Here is an 11,360-nt window from a genome sequence, read left to right as displayed (position 1 = left end):
GTTTTTTTAAAACAACTAACTGTCTTCAGCAGCAACACAGAAAAAAAACTTTGAGGAATACCTGGGTTCTTTTGCCTGAGACTTCACACTGCTGGAGAAGTTTTACTGCTGCTGCAACAAGAGTCTTTCCTTCAGCTTCTTTGACACTTCAAAGAGCCTGAACCTGCTATGTCACCATCAAAGAGCCTGGACCAGCTCTGATACCACTATTGGGGATTTTTCTGATAAAATCCCAAAAACAAAGAAAATAAACTCCACAGAGGCAATGCTCTGTTTCCTTCTGCCACAAGATCTTTTTGCACAGGGAAGCTTTTAATAAAAATTCTCAGAACAGAGTATTACACAGCCACAAAAATTTCTATTCATTAAAACAAAATGCCAAATACATATTCATCCTCTTTTACTGAGAGGGATTTACCAAAACATTTCAACCAACAAAATACTACTTTGTCTCCTCCTGAGAATTTACTGTGTTGGGTTTACTGCTGTAAAACCCCTTTTACATTTACTGGTGTAAAACCGTTTTTACACACAGTTGTAAAACAACAAAAATTTACATATGCTTCCTCAGAAATATTATGTGCTCCACTTCGTTTGAACAAAAATAAAAATTTACATTACAACCCCCTGATTTCTTGGATTCACACTGTTGTGCGGTATATATTCACTGCTTCACTCGCAACTCTTTTTCATTTGGCTCGTTCACTCTAAAAATGAACACACATAAAAAAAACTTACATAAAACATATGCGCTCCTCCCTATTTTTATATATCTATAAGCACTGCTGTGCAATATGTTCTTTTTGGTATTTCGCTGCTGCTACGTTTCTCCCATGCTCAAGAGAAATAACAACTCCCTGGTTTTCCTCGCTGCTGCGAACACATGTTTTTCTTCTCCTCCCGTGTGCAATAATACAATGCCATACCAAGTCAACGTATATACAAAAAATATTTTTATGTGTTAACAAAACAAAATGTAATATTACGTGCCGTATGGACAAAACTTAAAAATTTTACCAACGCATATGACATTGCATTAAAAACAGGTATGGTCAACCAAACTTGACTTTTACTTCACGCATGATTTTTAATTCGATGCAGGTTCGTATGCATCTTGGAGCAATCGACGGCGGAGGTAGATGAGCTGCATCGGACGGTGGACGGAGATATCGGAAACCATTACATGACTGAACGATAGCACCCGAGAATGTCAGACTTGCTTACGTATGGGGAGAGCCACGCGTCTGCACCATATTGTATCGGGCTTGAGAGTACGGAAACTACTTTACGCTGGAAGGCGGTCCGAGATTGAAAGGCGGTTTTGGATGCTGCCGTATTGTCCACGTCCGCCTGCACGATGTTTGCAACCTGCAGTTGGAATTAACATTCCAACAAGCAGGTCGAGCCCAGTGGGTATCTGAGCACTGAGCCTGTTACGATTCGAGCCGTGCGCGCCACAGTGTCGGGCAACAAGCGAGAGCGCAAAGATATTTCACCTGTGAATTTGTTGTTGAATAGAATGAGCTTTGCCAGGCTACGTTCCGCACAGAGACCCCGCGGAATCGAGCCTGCCCGAGGCGTCCAGGGAAATGAGCTTTTGGTTTTTGCCAAGCTTCTGTGGGAGTGTAAAACATATGTTCCAGATCATCAGTGTTTGCAGCTGCCTTCACATTTTGCGGTGCAAATAGCGTTCGTCCAGGTCCATGGTTTTATCGCCAGATCTCTGATACCACACCTTGGGCTTCCCGCTCGGCCCCATCAACAACATTACTCTCTTCACAAGTGCTGTGCAGCGCATGAAACCACTGTAACATAAACGTGGACACTCGTGTATTTCTTTTTCTCTACAAACCATTGTAACATAAACGTGGACATTTATGTATTTCTTTTTCTCTACAAACCACGCATTTCTCAAGTGGTTTGTAGCACAACATAAAACCACTGTAACATAAACGTGGACATTTCTTTATTTGTATACATTGGGACTGTTCCATGCTGCAAGAAGATGCCCACCATCACCCAATTTTATCTTTGGGATTTAGTGTAAAAAATGGATAAACATACACTCCAATGTAGCTACAACTAGCATACTCTCATCTGAAATGGACGAAGGGAAAGTCAAAAGCGAACCAGGGTTGACACCTCATATTTAGGACTCAGAAGGCAAAGAGGTTGGGATCTATTAAGCCTCTCGGGAAAGTCAAAAAGTGAATTGGGGATGACACTTCACATTCGAGACTGAGAAAGAAAGGAGGTTGTGATATATTCAGCCTCTGACAAGATATAGGGCTCCTTTGTCCTAGATGGCGTAGCAGTTCCTGGATTGTAGAGTTCTAAAGAGACTAGGAGTTAATTCCTTTAAATTCTAATAATGTTTTTGTATTTTATTTAAAATTATGTTATAAATTTAAAAGAATTAGATGTGTGTACCATTTTTGTCTCATATATATATATATATATATATATTGGAATTTTAGTAGAGATTAGTTTTTTATATTTATTTGTTAATTTGGTTCGAAATTTGTTAGAAGTTCATTGTAATGGCATGTTTGAATAGTGTAATTTAGAAAAATTTTGTTACAGTTTTTTAAGGACATTGAATCAATTTATATTAAAAAAATGCAATTTAAATAATGAAAAATCAAAATCTCACAAAAAAATTTATATCATCAAATTATTTTTAAAAATGCAAAACATAAAACAACTAAATTATATGCATTAAAAAAAAACTCCAGCACTAAATTAGACATTATTATCAAAATGTTCAATACTCTAATTATTGTAAACATTAAAACAATTTTACACTGGCAGTATATTATTATATAATTACCATGGTGAATGGGTAACTCATTGGAGTAAGGTAGGGTAAGGCTAAGATCAAACCTAGTTGGTGCTACTATAACACCAAGAGTATATCCAACAACCTTGAAGCAAGAAATACTGAAATTTATGACTTCAGAGCGAAGACTCCAAGTGGGTGGCGGCTCTACTCCTTGAGCCTGATCACAACAGGCAAGATATACAAAAATTTATGACTTAAGAGCCTCACAAGAGGCCCACACTCTAGGAGGGTGGGGGGACCTACTCCTTGAGCCTTATCACAACATGTAAGATATACATAAATTTATGGCTTAAGAGTCTCACAAGAGGCCAAGGAGGACACTAGAATATTCTACTCAAACATTTCTCAAAGCAAAAAGGTTGAGTATATTTGGGTTATACTTCATTATAATAAATCACATACTTTTAATAATTAAAGTATGTTACTTAAATATAGAATTAATATGTAACTTTTTTTTTAAATAGTAACAATGAAATTTATATTATGCAAAATGTGTCTAGCACAACAAAATCACAAAACATATGCAAGTGCATGGTCCATGAGAGTGTTCAGTGTGTTGTCAGTTTGTTGAGTATGTGTTATCATGATGTCAAGTGTTGTCAAGTTTACGGGGAGCTCGTTCAACATGTTTTCATTGATGTCATTGTGTGTTGAGTGTAAGTTGTTTAGCTTGATGGCATAGATGAATTTGCACATTTGTGTAGTCCATATTTGAAGGTCTTTCTTCTTTAGTTTCTTAGGCCAACTAAGAATGAAAAGTGCACAGTTTTCTAACCTACTTAGTGACCTTTCCAACAATATATGGCACTTTTCCTAACTCCCAGGGAAAGAGGAGAAAACTGAGTTTAAAGTGAGGCCAGACAAGCTCTCGAGGGATCAAGGGCCACGTAACAGGTAAGACAAGCTCAAGAGGGATTTCCCCATAGATTGAAATTACCAAGAAGGCCAAGTGTTGTCGGATCAGGCTACTTGGTAAGATCAATGATAACAAGCAACCTAGGTATTGTAGAATTTCCCACTATGGATCACCTGATAATGCAATATACTAAAGCAAAATACTTGATCTACTTCTACAAACAAACTTGCGGAAGCTTAATCGATTTTGAGCAAGATCAAATAGAACACATAACAAAGAATGAGAAATCAATCACACATGAACACAAAAGAATACTCTGGGGAAAGCCTCAGTTAAAAACCTCAATCTTTGTATTATCATACAAGTGGAAATATGTCCAGATTACACAAAGATTTAGCTCACAAGCTATCCAGCTCTTAGTACAATCCCTCAATGCTTCTCATAAACTGAATAGACACAACATATGCCTTCCCTCATTCTTCCAAGCCTCCTATTTCCTTGCATAGTTTCTCCTGGGTCCTCTGGCTGCCACCTGTGTGAATTCACCTCTCACACAACTCACCAAACTCAGAAATAACTGTGCAATCCTGAAGGAGATGATTCCTTCTTCGTGGATAAGTTTCCTATATAGGAAAATTCCTCCAACTGATAGTACATTGTCCCTTCCTCTAATCTCAATTGGGTCTCTAACTAAATTGACATGCATGAGTTATTTATGAGAGAATATTCAATTATCTGAAGTACAGTAGTTACATGCATGCATGCATTAACTAACTGAACTCACAATTAGTTCCACAAACTGTTGGAACTAATCTAATTGGACTTAACTCAGTTAACTGAGCTAACTAATTACAACTCAAAGTACAACTCATCCCGATCACTTTAATTAAGGGATAACTTCCTCAATCAAAGGGAAAGTTGTTGCATGACTTCACATAGACTTCATGTTTGATTTTCTCCAACCAATTAACTCGAGATGAATTAATTAATTATTTCTCAAATAGCTGCTAAGATCAAATTCAAATTTTAATTCTCAATTTTAGTTCAGGGACTAACTAAAATTGGAATGTATCCTGAAATGCTATTTATAGCAATGCTTTTTTAGCATTTCTATTTATCATTCCTTGTTGCTATATCCAACACTGGTACCTGAAATTCTATTTATAGCATTTCTTGTTGCTATTTTCAACAGTGATCTGAAACTTAATAGGGTGGCACACTCCATAGTGGAAACCATTATGGTTTACCGACTAGCTAAGTGGTAATATGTGATTGGTTGTGACCCCGCCTTGCTCTGAACTAAATCCATGAAGGCCATTGTTCCCCCCCGCAATACCAATGATTTCTCAAACAAATGCAAAACAGGGGCCCCTCATCGGATTGATGCCAAAAACCCAAATCACAATCTCAAGAGGGAGCATTCAATAGGAAGTGAACCGTCAAGGTATTGGTCACAATTTCTCGTCATAAGGATTTCCTTCGTTCACTTAGATTTTGGTTTCTTGACTATTGTTGAATTCATTCCTATTATTTTTTCGACCTTGTCTGAGTAATCCTAAGGCTAGATAGGTTTAGATATGGATTGTTGGGAATATTTTATTTTTTCATTGCATTTGGTTCATGGTTACTCCTTGAAAGGGGTTTACAGAGTGATCAAACAGTCTGGTCATGGTCTTCTCATTATGTATTTGCGATTTTGTTTTTCCTTGTTATAGTCTAGGTGTGACCACCTATTGAAAGTGAGATTTCTAGAGGGATTTTCTCTAATATCTCCTTTTTGTATCCCAAATTTGTTCCCATTAACTATCTTGACTTAGATCTACTTTAGATTTGATTCCACAAGGTTGTATTTGAATAGGATTTTCCTTGTTTTGCAATTTTGTTTTATTTTTCAAGGTTGCTCCTTATTTCAATCTCCTTCACTAGCACTTGTTTCTTTTGTCTATTGTGACAATGTAAAATTGGACCTTAGGGGTATGACTAAGTATTTTTGAGCTATTTTCTTGTTTGGATCTAGATAATTTTCTTTTTCTTTTAATCCTCTCGAGTCTTATTCTTCATTTAGGGTTTGTTTTATTTCCTTTGTAGATCATTGTGACCGCATGCTTTTTTATTTTTTAAATTGAACTACAGATCTCAAACTTACTTTGCACTTACATCTGTTATTTTTCTGTTTGTGATAAAACTATTTTCTATGATTCTCTTTCACAAATCCAAGTTTTGATCTTTTGAGTGCTTGGTGCACTTTCGTTGGTTATTGTTTGAAATCTTCTTTTTGTGTTTGTTTGTAAGTTTCTTTTTGGATCATATTTCTTTGTGAATCTAGTGAATTTTAGAAAATATATTGAGAGTGAATGTGAGTTTGTTTGTCATTTGGAAAAGGGAAAGAGACTACCTACCCTTCTTTAGTTAGCTTTCATCGAAAGAGAAAGTGAAAAATTGCATTTAATGTAGCTTGCATTAAAATTGGTCTTAATTAAATACATATAATCACGGTTTCACTCCATTACTCTTGAGTAATAATAGCCACTACAATTAGCACTTAATAAATTTGATTTGACATTTTTTTATTTTGAATAGAATGAGCCTAGAATATGATCGACAGATCCCATTTGTAAGTGGATGTTTTGAGTCCAAAACAACACCCATCATCAACACACCAACCCTAAATTAGGGTTTTAGGGCGTTGAAATAAGCAGTTAGGTTAACTTTCCAAGGCTACCAAAATAAACAATAAGACCTTGAGTTACGGAGTGGAAATCCATTCACAATTGCATGTTTCGTGGGAATCCCTACATAAGGGTCAATCATGAGGTCACATTGGGGTCAGTGGAGTGATTTATCCCGCTTCACTTGATCTTGGTCGCATGGTATACATGTAGTTGGGGGATCTCCTTAAGAGGCATATAGCTCAATTAGAGAAATATCTCTAGATGTTTCGGGCTAAATACCCTGCCTTTGCATGTGGATTTGACATAAGACTATTCCCCTAGGTAAGATGGCTATAAGTGGTAACCATAGTGGCCATAATATTAAGGACCTTACACAAGTGAGAACAAGGCGGACATCCTTGTTATACCTAAGGCATACGTTGGTCAGAACTCACTCAGTCCTCCTGGGGGATACCCCATGCCTAATTAGGGTACTTGTGTCGGGTGTAAGAGTCATTAATTAGGAGGCCAATGTAATTGTCCCGGCCATATATTCACGGTTGAATTGGCCCTAATCGACCAAGCTCCAACTGTGGGAAGATCCATTTGATCTCTTTGTTTGTGTGCTTGGTCCATAAATTTGATAGTGTGTGATGTTTGGTATGATTCTAGTTGGCCATAGGGGTGTCTTAAATTAACTAAGTTAAATAAAAAAATATATTCAATGTGGTTGACCAAACCATTCAACATTATCGAAGAATTTTAAACTTTTCTCCAGAAGAGGAAGCTCCACCACCTATGAGGCATAATATATCTCAGGAAATGAAGGACTTATACCACTATCAATTCGGAGGGGATAAGCTTGCCTCAGAGGAAGACTTAGTCATTGTTGAGGTTATTGTTGGAAACCCATTACCACACATCAACCTACCTTTGTGCAACCCTTTTGGCCCTTTACTTGTGTAGTTGAAATATTTTTTTTTGAACCCTTCTCTTTGTTCTCTCATCCTATGTCTGCTGAGAGTGGTGCACCTACCATGGGGGAGATGGGTCCCGTCACATTCAACTTCGGGAGTATATTTTATCATGTATACATTACCACTAATTAGCATGGTAGGTCCCACTTCTCCTACATTGATAACACCTCTATCCTCTTCATGGGGCATTCCACTAGTTTCTTTGGTAACCCCTACAAGTTTTCCAAGTTTTTCTCTATTTCTACCTTCTTCCAACTTTGTGTTTGGAATGAGGGAAAACTAGAGTCAACCAATCGGATTCAGGGTGTTTCCACCTAGCTCACTTATTCCAATAGTTTGTTTACGTGATATGGGTATATTTTCTTTGGGAAACATGTAGGGGGGTCTATGTTTGCTTCAAGCTAGTCTAGGGCCATAAATGTTTTTGGAGGAACATCTCAGCCTTTGGGTATTTCTATGATAGGTAGAGAACCTTTCTCTAGGTGTTTTCTTTCCTTCGGATGTGTTAGTTTACCTGGGACCCTTAACCCAAGTAGTACCAATATTCCAACGAATCCATATGCTTATGGAAATGATTTTACAAAACAATATCCCTGTTCCAGTGTTGGTTATAATTCTATGAGTAGTCACACCTTTGGAAGTATCGTCATCCCTGAGGGCATCCCTTTTACATGATAAGATCCTTTCACCACGTCCATTGGACTAGAAGTTTAATATCCTACGGGAAAATATACCTTTGGTCCATCTTCTTCCACCATTAACTATGTTATGGGGGCGGGGGGGGAAAGGTCCATCAAGGGGCATGTTTTTACCTCTTGTTCCATTCAATCAACATTAACTTCCATTAATAGCATCACTTGATTTCCTAGACTTGAACAAACTCATAAATGACCCCATATGGTATGATCTTAGGTGGCCAACAATTCCTACCAAGTTACCTCCTAATATTCCTAAATTCGAAGGATGTTTAGGAGAAAACCCAACCACACCTATTACCACCTACCATTTATGGTATTATTCAAATTTCTTGGTGGATGATTCTATGCAATTGCATATTTTCCAATAAACCCTAACCAATTATGTTTCCAAATGGTACATTGAACTCAATACGACATCCTATAGTGCCTATGTTTACGTGGCCCAAACCTTTTTGAATCATTTTCAACAACCTTCACAGAAAGAACTCGGGACTAACTTTCTGTCCACATTAACAAGATACCTATAATCACATTTTTTATCATATCCATGAGTGGAGGAGATGAAAGAGGTTAGTAAGGACCAAGCTTCTTAACCAATTGCTTAAATATTGGTTTACCTATTCCTTTCTTCCACCTATAGCCAAGGATGTTTCCATGACTGTGGTAACTACAAAGGAGCAGGACATTCTATGTGATCAACACCTTGATTTAATTTATTCTAAATTAGGGAATTTATATGATGTCATTCCTAATGCTCCTTGACCTTCGTCTAATATACCACGACCCAAACTAGGATCACATTTTGATGGTGTCATCGATTCCATTTATTCTAATCTTGTGAGCTAGCTACATACCTAATTAGGGAAATTGATTTTCACATCCTAATCCATACTAGTAACTATGCTAAATTTTAAATAATCATTGTATTCTAAGAAAAATACCAAGGTTCATATGGTGTATTCCATAGCACCAATGAATCCTCAACAACCTAGCGGGAAAAAGAAAAAGAACAAACAAAAGAATAATTCTCAACCTGCTCATGAGACTACATAAACTAACCCAATGAGGGTGGGGGCACAGCTAAGAAACATTGTAAGGTTAAATTTCCTTGTAAAATTTTTCAGGATGATCCCTAAGTTCCCATCTATGGATGATATTTATCATCTTCTTATGCCATAGGAAGCCACCTAGCAACTAGCTATGTTGACTCATCCATTCCTTGTCAAAAAAAACAACAATTGGTGCTCAATGAGAAAATTAACTTCTCTATAAGAGCTAAATATTATGGAAATCCAGAGTTAAGTTATACCTCTAAGGAATTAGGCACCCTTATTGTGCTCAAAGGACCTCTGAGTTACCATAATTTAATGAATAAATTGTGGTTGAGGACCCATTCCCTAATGAATCATTATTACTCATTATATCTTATGATCAATGGTATGGAGATGTTGTACTTTATCTCCAAACTTAATGTTTCTAGTCTGAATTATCTCACAATGAACATCAACGTATATGCCACTAGGCTAGGCACTATGTCATTAGCACAAATATCCTTCATCATCGTTGACTTGATATGGTATTTCGTCGATGTCTAGCTCATTAAGAGGCATAAAAAAATATTTTAATTCCAGAGCTTGTGGTATTCACATATCTAGGCATGCCATTGCTTAGAAAATCTTGCACGCAGGTTAATTTTGGCTATCAATTTTTAAAAATTGCATTCATATTGTCCATAAATGCCACCCAAGTCAAATATTTTCTAATAATATGTATGCACACCCTACTCCACTTCACCTTGTGGTTGCTATCATACTTTTTTATAAATGGGGGATTGATTTTATTCAACAAAACCCCACCTTAGCCCGAGGACGTTGTTACATCATTATAGAAATATATTACTTCACTAAGTGGGATAAGGCTATGCCGACCTTCTTTAATGATGGCACCACCGTGACACTATTTGTGTTCAAACATATCATTGCTAGGTTTGGAGTACCAAAAACAATTGTCACTAATCATGGTGCACATTTTCAGAATCATATGATGTGGGAGTTAGCTTCCAAGCTGGGATTTCACCATGAACACTCAACCCCTATTATCACTAAGCTAACATACAAGTGGAGGTTATATATCATCTCTTGAGAACCATGTTGCATAGGATTGTAGGATATCATAAGTCAAACTGGAATCTTATGCTTTTCTCTGTAGTTTGGGCATACCAAACCCTGGTAAAAAACTCCATGGGTTTCACTCCTTTCTAGTTGGTTTATGAAGTGGAGGTTGTTCTTTGAGTTGATTGTGAAATTACATCTCTTAAACAAGCCATTTAATTTCTACCTGACACTTATGCTGGAGAAGAATTTATGTTACACTTATCCCATTTTTATGAATAATGTCTTTATGTTTTGATAGCTAACGAAACTCATAAAAACCATGTCAAAGTTCAATATGATAAATATGTTCAACCTCATCTTTTTGTGGAAGGTGATCTAGTTCTGATTTATGATCAAGTTCATGGAAGGTTAGGGGAAGGGAAATTAGAACCTATCTATCATGGTCCATATGTTGTTAAACTAACTCTCAAGAAGGGAAAATTTTAAGGATGGAATTTTATCTTAAAGTTTAGCAGCATTGGCGAATCTTACTAGTCCCTAATATGCAAATTGCAAAATGTTTGACAATACTTTTTGTAAAAATACTTAGATCAATAATAATTTTATAATATTCTATATATAATTTTGGTGATTTTTTAGGTAAAATAATATTATGCTATAAAATTTGGGCGAGTAACTTTTAGAAGAAAAACTGGAAATTGGTGAATCTTTTTTTTGGAAAAACCATGGAAAATTAGCCCACTTGCGAATATTATCCCCTAAAATTTTCCCTGCTCTCAAGAAAGGGGCCTATGAGTTGGTTGACTTTGATGGAAATCCACTGTCAGCATCACGTAATGAGCTATACCTCAAAAAATACTATGCATAACTTTTTGCATGTTTTTAAATAGTGTGCATAGAATGTGTGTGATGTATTTTTCTGTTTTTTTGGTTTTGTATATCTTAACAGTTTCCTTGCGTAATTATTTCCACATGTTTCTTTATGGGTAGATGTCAAGACCCTCTCCTATTTATGTAAGCTTTGCAAATAATGCCAATTGTAGTATTCGAAACATAGATTTTTTTGTGTGGGTCCTCTTTCACCCACCAATGAGCTCATGCGTTCAGGGGGGGGTTTTCTTCACCTAGTCACCAATAATGTGGCAGAGTATAACACCATCATTGAGATCTTAACTGAGACCATTTCTCTTGGAATTTACCACTTGGTTTTCCAACTTGACTC

Source organism: Pinus tabuliformis, chromosome 4_2 (assembly GCF_031772625.1).
Source record: "Pinus tabuliformis cultivar Carrire ecotype Pingquan chromosome 4_2, CPIR1, whole genome shotgun sequence".
NCBI lineage: Eukaryota > Viridiplantae > Streptophyta > Pinopsida > Pinales > Pinaceae > Pinus > Pinus tabuliformis.
This window is presented reverse-complemented; position numbering follows the sequence as displayed.